At 48.0% G+C, this 14,876-nt stretch overlaps 1 protein-coding gene and 1 non-coding gene across 2 annotated transcripts in view; one reads left to right on the forward strand and one right to left on the reverse strand.

Annotated features, from left to right (window-relative positions):
- The window catches only part of MEGF11 (multiple EGF like domains 11), a 353,514-nt gene that overhangs the window by 37,727 nt on the left and 300,911 nt on the right, over positions 1-14,876 (reverse strand). The gene's annotated exons all lie outside the window — the stretch shown is intronic.
- On the forward strand, positions 8,273-8,376 carry LOC130847202 (U6 spliceosomal RNA). Its single transcript, XR_009051993.1, has one exon. It is a non-coding gene; the product is annotated as a U6 spliceosomal RNA (small nuclear RNA).

Consider the following 14,876-nt stretch of genomic DNA (forward strand, 5'->3'; position numbering starts at 1 on the left):
CCAAACTGAAAAGGATCTTAGAGATAATCAAATTCATCGCCTTCATGAGAAGGAGACTGAAAGTAGAGTGCGCCCAGAGAGGCAGGTCCAGGAACTGTGTCTTATCTACCTCCTTCTGTCCAGCCCAGTGCCTGGCCCAGACCAGTCCTGAATCCACATCTGTCACATTCTAGAAGAAAGAACAGGATGAGAACCCAGGGAAGTTGGGGAGTTTGTATTTGGCATTTCACATAGCCTAGCACCTCTGCTCACTCCCCCAGCCAGGGGTACCCTCAGGCCCCTTATTGAAGCTCTTCCCCAAGATCTCCATCCAGAATTTCTACACACCTTACTGCTGGAAAATAGCCTTCTCTTCTGATTGACTCATGTTCACACTAGGTAACATACAGGCTTTGGTGTCCTCATCAATTATATGCAGCTGTTGAAATCAATGAATCTCCCCAACTTTTCACCACCGAGAACCCTTCTTAGTATCCTCCCTCTACAAAGCTCTCTCAATTTGAGACACTGCTGTCAGTGTGTGCCGGTGTCCAAGGCCAGGCACGTATTAAACAGGTGCAATTTGGCCAGTGACCACATGCCATGTGATGCTGCTGGCAGCATCTTGTCCACCAACCATGACCTAGAAATTCCTATGATGTCTCCTAGAACAAATCAGGGCTTCTGATTAGCACGCGCTAAGCTGGGAGATCACACAGAGTTAATTTCATGGTAATTAACAGCAGAAGGAAAACCTCGGTGTTTCAGTGAGCTTTGTCACAGGTAATGAAAGACTGCCTGTAGGCTTTCTGAAATGTTCAAAACTGCTCCTGGCAACTTGCTGCAGCCTCTGCAGGTGTCTAGCTGGAAATCACTGGCTGGATCATCTCTAAGGACCCTTTAGCTCTGACTCTCTGAGCATCTTCTTGCCTGCAGTAGGGGTCTTAACCCGAAGGAGTGAGGAATGGTGGGAATGCAGGCCCAAGGTGGGGAGCACTCGTGGGCCTCTAAAATTCACACCAGCTGCGTAGCCACCTATTCTGCTAATGCGCAGCCTGGGACTCATTACATACCTGTTTCTATCAGTGGGGGGACAACAGCTCCCTGTGCCAGAGCTGGAAAGGACATTGGGAATCACTTGGTTTGGCTGCCTTGTTTTACACGTGAGGAAACTGAGGCCAAGAGAGGGAAAGTGACTTGCCCAAGGTCACACAGCCAATGCCAGGCAGAGATGGGTTTGGAACTCGAATCTCCTGGCTTCCATTGCAGCACAAGATGCAAAGAGCCCAGATGTGGTGAAACTCTGGGATAGCCTGTGCTGCCCTGCTCACTCATATCGAAAGCACACACACCACCTAAGCACAGAGCATCCAGAGGACATGGCCCTGACCTTGAGGAAGGGCCACCTGCCAAGGCCCAGACACATTGGCCCTTTCTCAACACCTGGAAGTTGACGTCTGGGCGATTTTATATAGTTATCTATCCCCATCTCACCTGCACAGCCCACACCCCCCAGCCCAGGAAAGGGAGCCCTCCGCCTCACAGGGGCAGGTCCCCGAGGTTCCAGCTTCTGCTGAGGGAAGCCTGCCAGTCCTGCTCAGTGTCTTCATTCTGTGAACAGAGGATGGATGTGAACTCTTCCTCCCATTCAAAGGCCTGTTGATTATAGATGAAGCATAGGCTATTAACACCTTGAACTTGATCTGAAAGAGCTGCTGGCGGAACGGAACCCCGCAGCTGGTCCCACTAAAGAGATGCAAATCTCCCCTCCGCCTTCCACTTGCCTCCTTGTACAATGTGGCAGCACAGCCCCAGACCCCAGTGGATAATGACTTACATGTCCTATTAAATTTGTTTCCAATGCTGTTTATTGAATTGCCTCCCCTGCAATATGCTGCTCTGTAGTTTGGCCCTGTTTGGGAAAATGAATCAAGAGCCGGGCTCCTTGTGTTGACGATCCGTTTCTCTTGCAGTGGGCAGGAGGTTATTGAGTATTTTTTGGAGTGAAAGGAGGAGGAGGATGGAAAGTGCTTGACCCTCCCTCACACGAAAGGGGTAGGCAGTTGTGCAAGTTTGTCTCAGGGTCCCCTTAAATATGTTCTGTCGGTAGGGGGCAGTGTAAACGGAGCAGAATGGGTTCTCTAGATTCAGGCTCCGCAGGCCCGCGGGAACTCAGCAGAGAGGACTCTGGGACAGACAACCAGGGAAGTCGGCCTGGTCCCCTTGTCTTCTTGCTGGAGGAGTAGGAATGGTTCAGGCAAGAAAGGGCCCTGGAGCTTGGGCCAGAGTACGTGAGTTTAAGTGAGGCAAAGGCGCTGGCTCACGGTGACCTGGCCTCATTCGTTCACCCATTCAATCCACAAATGCCTGTTGAGCATCTAGCACAGGCCATGTGCCTCACCAACCATCACACTAGACTAGGTGTGACCTGAGGCCCCCTTCAGCTCCCACCTTCTTTAACTTTCTCCCTGCCCTTCCACTTCCAAAGCACATTTCCCTGTTCCCTGCTCATTTGTGGCACGTATCACAATTGTGATGAATTAAAACAAAATCAGCTCTCATTCACTACATTGTAAGTTCCATGAGGGTAAGGACTGGGTCTGTTTTCCTCAGCCCTGTGGCCCTGGCCTAGCAGGGTGCCTTGACCACAGTCAGGGCTCAGTGCACATGGATTGAATTAATTTAGTCATTCAGGAAATGTTTTTGAAGCACTACTATGTGTCTGACACTGTGCTAGGCCAGGGGATACTCAATGAGCATAACAGGGCTTGTCTCTACTCTCATGGAGTTTACCCTCTAGCGGAGGCGGTGGGGTGAGTTTGTGGCACGAGAGGGCTCAGGCTAGGCCCCTCCCTACTTCCAGATGCTCTGCAGTGGCCTCCCTAGTCAGTCCTCTAGTTGCTCCTGTTCCCCTCTCTCCCCTGCTATTCCTAGAGTTTCAGGGCCACCAGTGCAGGCTGATTTGGGTGTCCAATGTCACATCAATGCCAGAAGCACTCATGTGGAATGTGCTTCACTGTTTACAGAGCCCCTTGACAGGCAAGCGTCTGCTGTTTGCCAAACAGAGTGCCAGCCCTGGGCTGCTGCACCGCCCACCCTTCTTGGTCACTCCCACTCCCAGCTCCAAGGGCTTGGGCAGTGGGACTCCTAGGTGGGGAGCCTCATTTCTGATTTTCCAGGGAGAAAGAGTGACACATAGTCCACAAGGCAAAGAGAGAACAGCTTGGACTGAATGCCAGCCACAGAGGCCTCTCCAATGCAGAGCAAACCTCACTGGACCTAATTAGTGTGTCACTGATAAAGCAGCAACTGACAGTGGATGCATGTTGGGGAAGAGAAACTCTGCATAAGGTATGAGGAGCAGAGGGCCAGAGAGATGAGAGGGAGAGAGGGATGGAGGCCACTTGTCACACCCATCCCCATCCCTGCTGCCCTGAGCCAAGGGGGTAATGCCCAGGGCCTATGCAGGTGAGTCATTCTGTCTGGTCCCCCTGGGGGATGGATGGAGAAGGGCTAAAGGTTAGGCCTGGAAACCCTATGTCTGTTCAACATGAGTAGGCTGTCAGTGACGTGAAGATGCTCTGTACAGTTGTGCAGGTTGTGCACTGCACAACTCTAGAGGTGCCACTCATTGGCAGGCACTATAGCTTGTGTATATATTACATCAGTTTTTGGCAGATGTCAGTAGAATGTCTTAAGAAAGGGGTATTTTATTTTCTAATTTGCACAAATATGCTATATAACTCTGACCCCTCAAGAGGTCTCTCTAGAGGAGCACAGACACCTCCTCATATTCCCAAACAGATACCAAGACATTTCAGGAAGACCTGAGACACAGTGAGTGTGGCCAAAAAAGGATATTTGAGGTCAAGTTCAGGGCATGTTCACTTACTGGCTACAGGACCTGGGGTCCTCCTGGAGACTTAGCTGGTAAAACCAAGTTTCTTTTCTCCTCTCTGTTGATGCCCTTGTCCTATCTGTAGCCCTTTCCTCTTTTCCAATCATTCCCTCCCCCAAGCTCCAAGAAGGCATCACAAGCTAATAAGGGCTTACTGAACACTCTCGAGAGGTATTTGTATCTTATCAGGAGGCTCTCAAGTCTAAAATCCCTGGAAACGTTCTTGCATACAGGGTACATGCATAGTGGGTAGTCCCTGGAAAAGGGGGAGCAGGTACGGGCAAGACTCTGGTCCTTACTGTTGTCCATGTCCCTTCACCCCAACAGACAGGACTGACTCTTTTTTTTTTTTTTTTTTTTTTTGTTTGTTTTTTATTTTTTTGGGGGGTACACCAGGTTCAATCAACTGTTTTTATACACATATCCCCATATTCCCTCCCTTCCTTGACGCCCCCCCCTCAAGTCCCCCCCACCCTCCCTGCCCCAGTCCTCTAAGGCATCTTCCATCCTCGAGTTGGACTCCCTTTGTTATACAACAACTTCCCACTGACTATTTTACAGTTGGTAGTATATATATGTCTGTACTACTCTCCCGCTTCTTCTCAGTTTCCCCTTCACCCCCCGCCCCCTCCCATACCTCGAGTTCTCCAGTCCATTCCCTGTATCTGCTTCCCTGTTCTTGTCACTGAGTTCATCAGTACCATTTTTAGATTCCGTATATGTGAGTTAGCATACAATATTTGTCTTTCTCTTTCTGACTTACTTCACTCTGTATGACAGATTGTAGTTCTATCCACCTCATTACATATAGCTCCATCTCATCCCTTTTTATAGCTGAGTAATATTCCATTGTATATATATGCCACATCTTCTGTATCCATTCATTTGTTGATGGGCATTTAGGTTGCTTCCATGTCCTGGCTATTGTAAAGAGTGCTGCAATAAACATTATGGTACAAGTTTCTTTTGGGATTATGGTTTTCTTTGGGTATATGCCCAGGAGTGGGATTACTGGATCATATGGTAGTTCTATTTGTAGTTTTTTAAGGAACCTCCAAATTGTTTTCCATAGTGGCTGTACCAACTTACAGTCCCACCAACAGTGCAGGAGAGTTCCCTTTTCTCCACACCCTCTCCAACATTTGTTGTTTCCAGACTTTGTGATGATGGCCATTCTGATTGGTGTGAGGTGATACCTCATTGTGGCTTTGACTTGCATTTCTCTGATGATGAGTGATGTTGAGCATCTTTTCATGTGTTTGTTGGCCATCTGTATGTCTTCTTTGGAGAAATGTCTATTTAGGTCTTCTGCCCATTTGTGGATTGGGTTATTTGCTTTTTTGGTATGAAGCTGCATGAGCTGCTTGTATATTTTGGAGGTTAATCCTTTGTCCGTTGTTTCATAGGCAATTATTTTTTCCCATTCTGAGGGTTGCCTTTTAGTCTTGTTTATGGTTTCTTTTGCTGTGCAAAAGCTTTTAAGTTTCATGAGGTCCCATTCGTTTATTCTTGATTTTATTTCCATGATTCTAGGAGGTGGGTCAAAAAGGATGTTGCTTTGATGTATGTCAAAGAGTGTTCTGCCTATGTTTTCCTCTAGGAGTTTGATAGTGTCTGGCCTTATATGTAGGTCTTTAATCCATTTGGAGTTTATTTTTGTGTATGGTGTTAGGAAGTGTTCTAATTTCATTCTTTTACATGTTGCTGTCCAATTTTCCCAGCACCACTTATTGAAGAGGCTGTCTTTTTTCCATTGTATACTCGTGCCTCCTTTGTCAAAGATAAGGTGCCCATATGTGTTTGGGCTTACTTCTGAGTTCTCTATTCTGTTCCATTGATCTTCCTTTCTATTTTTGTGCCAGTACCATACTGTCTTGATCACTATGGCCTTGTAGTATAGTTTGAAGTCAGGAAGCCTGATTCCACCAACTCCATTTTTCCTTCTCAAGATTGCTTTGGCTATTCGGGGTCTTTTGCGTTTCCATACAAATCGTAAGATTTCTTGCTCTAGTTCTGTGAAAAATGCCATTGGTAATCTGATCGGGATTGCATTAAATCTGTAAATTGCTTTGGGTAGTACAAGGACTGACTCTTGACTTAGGATAGACTGACGCATCCCCAGTGCTGGAGACAGGAGGGAGGAGACTCAGATTTTTAACCGCCCCCCCAACCGGTGCCAGTCTGTGCCAGGCACTTTTTGTCCCTTGTTTCCTTTTGTTCTTATAACAGCCCTACAGGGAAGGAATCACCTTCCCAGAGAGAGAACCATCCTAGAGAGAGGCCAAACCGATGCTGGAGGGGTCAACTTGCCCTGAGTCACAGTGTGGGAAAGGGGCCCACCGACTCCACAGCCCGTCTCTTTCCTCTAGATCTGGCTGCCTTGACTGCAGACAGGGCAGCAGTCACAGGGACCCCAATGTCCTGAGCACCTATGATATGCCAGGCCCTGTACTAGGTGCTTTTCTACACATTTGTTGTTAAATGTGTGCCGACAGTGGAGGCAGGAACAGCTAATAGGGGGCATTTGTATCTTATGTTAGGAGGCCCCTGAAGTCCAAAGCCTTGAAGGCTTGAAGGAATAAAGCTAAGATGGAAGAACAGGTAGTGGGAGCAAGAGTCAGACTGGGGATTGTGCGAACACCCATCAAATAATACACACCCTCTGAAAGAGAGAAAGCTGGTTACAGTGATGGTGATGGTGGCCATGCTACTGCTGGTGCCGAGGATGCCTGGGGATGCTCGCGCATGGCACACACAGGCTGGCCTCAGCTCTTAGTTAAGAGAACGGAGCTTCCTATGACAGTTTCACTTCTCCGCTCCCGGCTTCACTTCCCTCTGAGCCTTATTAAGCGCTCTTGCACTTCCTGAGGGACTGGAGGTGGGGGTGGGGATGATTCTGGCCACAGAGGATCAGGACATCTCTCGCAGGCCTTCTGGGACCTACTCCCTCAGTGGACAGAACAAGCCTTCCCTGCAAAGTCTGGGCCGGAATCATCGGGACTTCCTAGGCAAACACTGACAGCACATGTCCCCAAGCGCTCTGCATTAGGTTTCATGATTTCCCTAGTGGTTTTAAAAAGTGCCAAAAAACAGTGGCTCTAAACTGCTGGGAAATCCCATGCGGGAAGGGTCTTTATGAGCATTTAGAGGAGTGTGTGGGTAGAGCATAGAGGGGCAGCAGCAAAGATGAGACCGTAGCATGGGAGGGGTGCGGGTGGGCTGCCTCCCTACTTCCAGATGTTCTGCAGGCTGTTTTTGGTGAGCCTGTGTGTGTGTGTGTGTGTGTGTACAGGCGGTGGTACACACTCCTGATGTATGTCATGTGAATAATACTTGTGAGCCCTATGTATACCAGATGTACAAATGCTTTGGCTGTGTGGAAGAGCAGGTAAGGGATAGGATTTTGGCTTCTCCCAGTGTCTTGGTTTGAATGGCATTTTATAGGCTACCCCCCTCCCCCCCACCTCCCACCGTGCACGGTCTATGCAGCATGTGACTTTGGTGTGAGTGTGTTCTATGTCAGTGGTGTAACAGCTGTGGGGTAAGCTTAACATCTGCATGTCAGACATTTGGGCTGATCCTGGTCATACAGCCTCAAGGGGGATTTGATCACAGTGGCTTTGAGCGTGGTGTGCGTGGCATGGACATGCTGGGTCCATGTTGTGGGCTTGGATATATGGGGCACATGTGTACTGTATTGCAGAACCCAGCTCCCCTGGGGTGGTGGCTGGGAGGTGTGGGCCTGGGGCAGTGACCTGCAGAGCCAGAGGCTGACTAGATTGACAGTGATAATGTCCCAAGTGGGAACCAGATTGTGGGGGACAGAGGGTCCTGCAGGGGTCGATGGGGGGTGTTTACTAGGTCCAAGCAAAATGTGGCACATTCATGACTTAGGGGATACCTCTAAAGGACCTGGGAATTTATTCAATGATATTTACTGGTCATTCTCTGTGCAGGCCTGGGAGTAGACTGGGGTTAGGAGACTGGAAGGATGGGGGAAAGGGATGAATTAGACAGACCTATCCTCCAGCAGCTTTCTGTCTAGTAGAGAGGACAGAATCATCCACAGTATGCCACCAGAGTGGGTGTGCCAGTCCTATGGAAAGCTTGTGTCCCATAGGAAGAAAGCACGAGCCTTTATAAGGAGATGGCAACTGAGCTGAGGCAGAATTCGGCCAGGAGGATAGACAGCAAGGGCATTCCAGGGAAAGAACAGACTGAACAAAGGCATAGAGGTGACGCTGTACGTGGCAGGGTGGGTGGGTCTCCAGAGTAAGGCAATCCATGTGGATTTTCCGGAGCACCAAGGCTGAACGGTATCAGTGGGACAGGAGCTTGAAGGTCAGACTGGCCCAGCCAGGAAGGCTTCAAACTTTACCCTAAACACAAAGACAGATGCTTGCTTCGGCACATATACTAAAACTGGAACGATACAGAGAAGATTAGCATGGCCCCTGAACAAGGATGGCATGCAAATTCGTGAAGCAGTCCATATTTTTCTATATACAGAAATCCCTAAAGACTCCACACAAAAACCACTAGAACTGATACACGAATTCAGTGAGGTAGCAGGATATAAGATTAACGTACAGAAATCAGTTGCATTTCTTTACACTAACAATGAAATATCAGAAAGAGGATGTAAACAAACAATCCCTTTTAAAATCATATAAAAACATACTTAGGAATAAACCTCACCAAGGAGGTAAAAGACTTATATTCTGAGAACTACAAAACATTAATAAAGGAAATTGAAGATGATTCAAAGAGATGGAAAGATATCCTATGCTCTTGGATTGGAAGAATTAATATTGTTCAAATGGCCATACTACCCAAAGCAATCTACAGATTTAATGCTATTGCTATTAAATTACTCATGACATTTTTCAGAGAACTATAACAAATAATCCTAAAATTTATATGGGACCATAAAAGACCCAGAATTGCCAAAGCAATCCTGAGGAAAAAGAACAAAGCAGGAGGCATATCCCTCCCAGACTTCAGACAATACTACTAAGCTACAGTAATCAAAAGTGTGGTATTGGCACAAAAACAGACATACGGATCAATGGAACAGAAAACAGAGCCCAGAAATAAACCCATACATCTATGGACAATTAATTTTTGACAAAGTAGGTAAAAATATACAATGGGGAAAAGACAGTCTCTTCAAGTGGTGTTGGAAAAGTTGGACCGCCACATGTGAATCAATGAAGTCAGAACACACCTCACACCATACACAAAAATAGATTCAAAATGGCTTAAAGACTTAAATAAGCCAAGACACCATAAAACTCTTAGAAGAGAACATAGGCAAAACATCTCTGACATAAATCGTACCAACGTTTCCTTAGGTCAGTCTCCCAAGGCGATAGAAATGAAAGCAAAACAAAACAAAACAAATGGGACCTAATCAAGCTTATAAGCTTTTGCACAGCAAAGGAAACCATAAACAAAATGAAAAGACAACCTATGGGAGAAATATTTGCAAATGATGTGACAGATAAAGGCTTAATTTCCAAAATATGCAAGCAGCTCATACAACTCAACAACAAAAAAACAAACAACGCAATTGAAAAATAGACAGAAGACCTACATAGACATTTCTCCAAAGAAAACATACAGATGGCTAATAGGCATGTGAAAAGATGCTCATCATTGTTAATTATTAGAGAAATGCAAAGCAAAACTACAATGAGGTACCGCCTCACACCAGTCAGAATGGCCATCACCAAAAAGTTTACAGGGGCTTCCCTGGTGGTGCAGTGGTTGGAAGTCTGTCTTCCAATGCAGGGGACACAGGTTCGATCCCTGGGCCAGGAAGATCCCACATGCCATGGAGCAACTGAGGCCGTATGCCACAACTGCTGAGCCTGCCCTCTAGAGCCCGCGAGCCACAACTATTGAGCCCATGTGCCACAGCTACTGAAGCCCATGCACCTAGAGCCTGTGCTCCTCAACAGGAGAAGCCACTGCAATGAGAAGCCCATGCACCAGCAAAGAAGAGAAAGCCCCCGCTCTCTGCAACTAGAGAAAGCCCACGCGCAGCAACGAAGACCCAAAGCAGCCAATAAATAAACAAATTTTTTTTAGAAAAGTTTACAAATAATATATGCTGGAGAGGGTGTGGAGAAAGGGGACTCTCTTACACTATTGGTGGGAATGTAAATTGGTGCAGCCACTATGGAAAACAGTATGGAAGTTCCTCAAAAAGCTAAAAATAGAGTTGCCATATGATCCAGTAATTCCACTCCTAGGCATATACCCAGACAAAAATATAATTCGAAAAGATACACGCACCCCTATGTTCACAGCAGCACTATTTACAACAGCCAAGATGTGGAAACAACCTAAATGTCCATCGACAGATGAATGGATAAAGAAGATGTGGTATATATATGCAGTGGAATACTACTCAGTCTTTAGAAAGAATGAAATAATGCCATTTGCAGCAACATGGATGGACCTAGAGATTATCATATTAAGCGAAGTCAGAAAGAGAAAGACAAATACCATAAGATATCACTTACATGTGGAATCTAAAATATGAAACCCGAACATATCCATGAAACAGAAACAGACTCACAGACATAGAGAACAGACTTGTGGTTGCCAAGGGGAAGGGAGGTGGGGGAGGGAAGTATTGGGAGTTTGGGATTAGCAGATGCAAACTAGTATATATAGGATGGATAAACAACAAGGTCCTACTGTATAGCACAGGGAACTATATTCAATACTCTGTGAAATCATAATGGAAAAGAATATGAAAGTGAATATATATGTATAATTGAGTCACTTTGCTGTACAGCAGAAATTATCGTAACATTGTAAATCAACTATATTTCAATAAAACGTTTTACAAAAGACAAAGGCAGACCCCCGAGGACAGGCAAGGGACTCCGTGTTCCAGCTTATTTTAGGAACCCTTTGCCCTGAAGGCAGGAGGCTGGGCCACTCTTTTCTGTTTGAGAGAGGGTGAGAGTCCAGACTCAGGCAAATCCAATGGTTTATCAATTGCGGAATCATTAAAAAAAAGTTGTAGAATGAATGCAAAGAAAGGCCAGAATTTGAAACCTGAGAGGCTTTTACTGGGGAACAAAAAGAAACGGAGGCGGGAAAGGCTGCCTGCACTGTCTGTGCTGTCCATCCTTCCCATCCCACAACTCTATAAATTATACACGTCTTTATAAAGCTGGTTTCCTCTGGATTTTTCTGGGCCCTGGAGGTGTCTAAGCCAAGTTCTCATAGAATGCATCACTACACATAATATGGGCCTAGGATGTGCTCCCCATTTAAGAACTTGAGGCCTCAGTGGGGGCAGGTTTGAAGGGAGCTTAGTTCAGACCTCCCGGCAGGAAGGCATGAGGTGGCTTCCAGTCTAGGGCAGAGCCTGTCTGGGGCTGTAGGCCAGAGGGAAAAGAGGCGAGCAAGGCCCTGGAGGGAGATGGGGCAGGAGGGGTTTCGTTCTGGCAGCATGTGCCTGCGGAGTGGCTCAGCCTCCGGTTTGAGAGTGGGGAGGGCTGAGATGCTCAGAGTTGTGTAACCTCACCGTGACTGTGTCCTCGTCTGTAAAATGGCAACAGTGACATCTAGCCTCAGAGGGCTGTGGGAACACCTGAGGTGATGGATGTGAGAGCATTTTGTAGTGGAAGAACCGTGATACAGTTAGGTGTCATGGTGATGACTGGGTGCTTCACCCACACCACCACCTGAGAAACTGACACTTCCCCTCAGCTCCCTGACAGATGCCTAGTTGCCCTATAGTTTGACACCACTTCCTAATTCAGCTCTCGTGGCTGGAGCACCCCTGTGGCCGTGGTTCAGGTTTCATCCTAGTGAGGGGCAGGGAGGATCACTCTGGGTTTGCCCATAGAAGAGGCAGGTCAGTGGCAGACGGCTGCATGAAGCCAGTGGGCTCTGGAGCTTGACTACAGGGTCCTGGCTCTGACACTTGGGCAACTTCTTTTTTTCAGCATTATTCAGGTAGAATTAATAAACGTTGTGCAAGTTATTAACATTTCTGTCTCAGTTTCCCTAACTGCAAAAATGGGAATTATAATAGTACTTTCTTCTGAGCGTTGGGGTGACGATTAAATAAATGAATACACGTAATGCTCTTAGAACAGTGCCTGGCTCAGAGGAATTGCTATGAATGCTTTAGGTATTTTGATTATTACATGTGGCTGAACACAAGGCCAAGCCCACTGCAGGTGGGAGAAAAGAAACTTACGATTTACCCATTCTGTAACACTTTGGTAGCGCTTGCCCTGTTTCATCCTCACACCATCCTGCGAGGTACTCCACATGTGAGATAAGATAAGCAGGGTGAGGCTCGAGAGGAGCGGTCAGGCAGGGCTGAGATTCAAACTCAGGTTCCCTGACTCAAAGCCCATGCTCTTCCCACTCTGCCAGCAGCCTCTGCTGCAGAACCATGGGGAGTGATGGGAACCCGCACCTGCCGGACACCTACTGCATGCTGGGTCCCTAGACTGTGATGTCACCGTCTCCCACGCAAGGTGCGGAGGGCAAGTGGGCAGCATCCTGTCACGGCCCTGCTCAGGACTGCAGTGACTCCCTCTTGCCTGCTGAGTTCAGCACCAGGGCCAAGTCTGCTCTGCTTCTCACTCTTTCCTTTGCATTTCCCTCCATTCCACTCACCTGGGCTATCTGTGCTGAAAGGCTGGGGAACCCGCCCCGCTCCCCCGAGCCTGTCTCGGGGAATTAACACGCCTCCTCAGAACTTTTAAGAGACTGGAGAACAATTACTTAGCAGTATTTTTGGAGAGAACTTTTGAGATTTTTTTCCCCCATTTACTCCCATTGTTAGTCTTTCAGCCGCACCTTAAAGTAATTTATTCATGACCTTTTTCTGCAACATTCTTCATTTTCCAGACATAATCACATCTTCTGGCAGGAATCCCTTCCCCTCCTGGGGTCTGTAATTACTCCTGCAGATGGGATTATTGGTGCTAATGACTAAGCTGGAAGATGGCTGGGGAGGGGCCAGGCTGGGTGGGGCTTTGGAGCTTCAAGGCTGGGGTAGCAGGAGGGGAGTGGGCTCCTTCTTTGTTCCAGACCTTGTTGGTGGAGTTAGTCTGCTGTCCCTCATACCTCTGGGTGCACACACCTGGCACTGCTTCCAGCCCTCCCAACAATGTGTCTCATCTCAGCTTTACCCCAGACCGAGGATACAGGGAGCAGGGTTTGTGCCTCATTTTGCGGAAGATGAAGTTAAGGCACAGAGAGGTGAAGGGACTTGGGTAAAGTCAAACAGCGAGTAGACAGCGGAGCCAGGGTTGGAGCCCAGGTCTGACTCCGGGCTGGCCTCTGCTCAGCACTGACCTCCCCTCCCCCACAGCTGCCCTGAGGCGAGCTTGGCCTTGGAGCCATAAGCCCTGGGTTCTAGGCGGAGCTCGAGGTCCTCATAGGTCTCCCTGAACTGCAGTTTGCTCCTCTGGGAGATACAGCTAACAATACTCGCCCTGCTTTTCTCACAGGAGAGCCGTGAGGACTAACACGCTTAGGTGTGAGACAGCTAGCTGGGTAAACTGTAAAGTGATGCCCCGCAGTAAGGGAGGGAGACGGAGGGTCCCAGCCACCTCCCCTTGAAGACAAAGGGCAAGAAGTCACTAGGTTCCAACTGAGAAATAAAGTGGCTGGGGCTGTCCCCTTTCCTGGGAAAAGGTCTGAGAGCGTGTCAAAGCTGATTATTTACCACAGATCCACAGCCCTTTCCTCTGCAGACAACTTTTGTTTGCAGCTCAAAGTGTAGGCACTGGATTCAAACAACTATAGGCTCAGCTCCTGGTGACCGCTGACCTACTGGGGAAGGTTACTGCAGCTCTCTGAGCCTCAGTTTCCTCATCTGCAAAGTGGGGATCCTAACAGCCCCTACCTACAGGGTTGCTGTGAGGATTAAGTAAAATAACGTACGGAAAAAACAGAGCGCCTGGCCCAGGGCCCGCCACAGTTCCTCAGTGCTCCAAACGTGGGCCACTATCACCCCCACTCGGCACCTACTTCCTCCAGACCTTTCAGGGAAGCTCCTCTGGCTTGTGGCCCCGCCCCACCCTCTAGGGTCTGCAGGGTGGCCGGGACTGGGAGTCGGCAGGGGAAGAAACCCCATCACTGCCAAAGACTTGGACTAAAGGAAAACTGGGAGTGTTTAAGACACGGATGCCTCTGACCTGCCCTGACAGCTTCTTCTGCTGCACAGAGAGAGCTGCAGGCACCAGGCCCGAGACCCGAGCCCCAGCTCCAGACCACAGTAATGAGGGCAGTGATGAAGATGTGAGGAGCATGGCCGGGAGAGGGTGGTGTGACATGGGGACCGTTCATTATTTAGAACAGAAGAGTCAGCAGTTTTCCCTCATAAAGCCGCAAACCATGGAGTCCCAGAGGGGGTAAGGCTGAACTCAGCCTTTGTGACATAAAACCAATTTTCTCTATTTTGCTTTGTGGATTAATTGCCAACATGATTTAACACTCTGGTGACACCCGCATCCCTCTCTACCCTGGGAAAAATCAGGTTTCTGCTGTGGGATGAGATGGAGGTGAAGGTGGAAAAAGCACTGGATTGGGAGCTATGTCACTTGCTTCATGTCCCAGTTCTGCCAATGATTTGCTGTGTGACCTGAGATAACTCACTTTCCCTGTCTGGACCTCAGCTGCCTCCTTTGTAAAATGAGAGGGTGCACTAGGGAAGCACTGAGCGTTCTTCCAACTCTGCCACTGTAAAGGGTAATTCCCATTTTGTGCTCACACAGACCAGGAAGGGCAGGCAATATTAACCCATTTAACAGATGGGGAACTAAGGCTCAATGAGGCTGAGTATGTCCCCTAAGGTCACACCGCTACTGAGCGGAAGATTTGGGATTCCAACCCAGGCCTGCCTGACCCCAAAGTCCATACCCTTTACCTCCAGTAGACATAAGGAATCTTGACAATCATTTATTGAACATTCAGTACATGCCAGGCTTCTTCCTAAGCACTGTGCATA

This window comes from Hippopotamus amphibius, chromosome 2 (assembly GCF_030028045.1).
Source record: "Hippopotamus amphibius kiboko isolate mHipAmp2 chromosome 2, mHipAmp2.hap2, whole genome shotgun sequence".
Lineage (NCBI taxonomy): Eukaryota > Metazoa > Chordata > Mammalia > Artiodactyla > Hippopotamidae > Hippopotamus > Hippopotamus amphibius.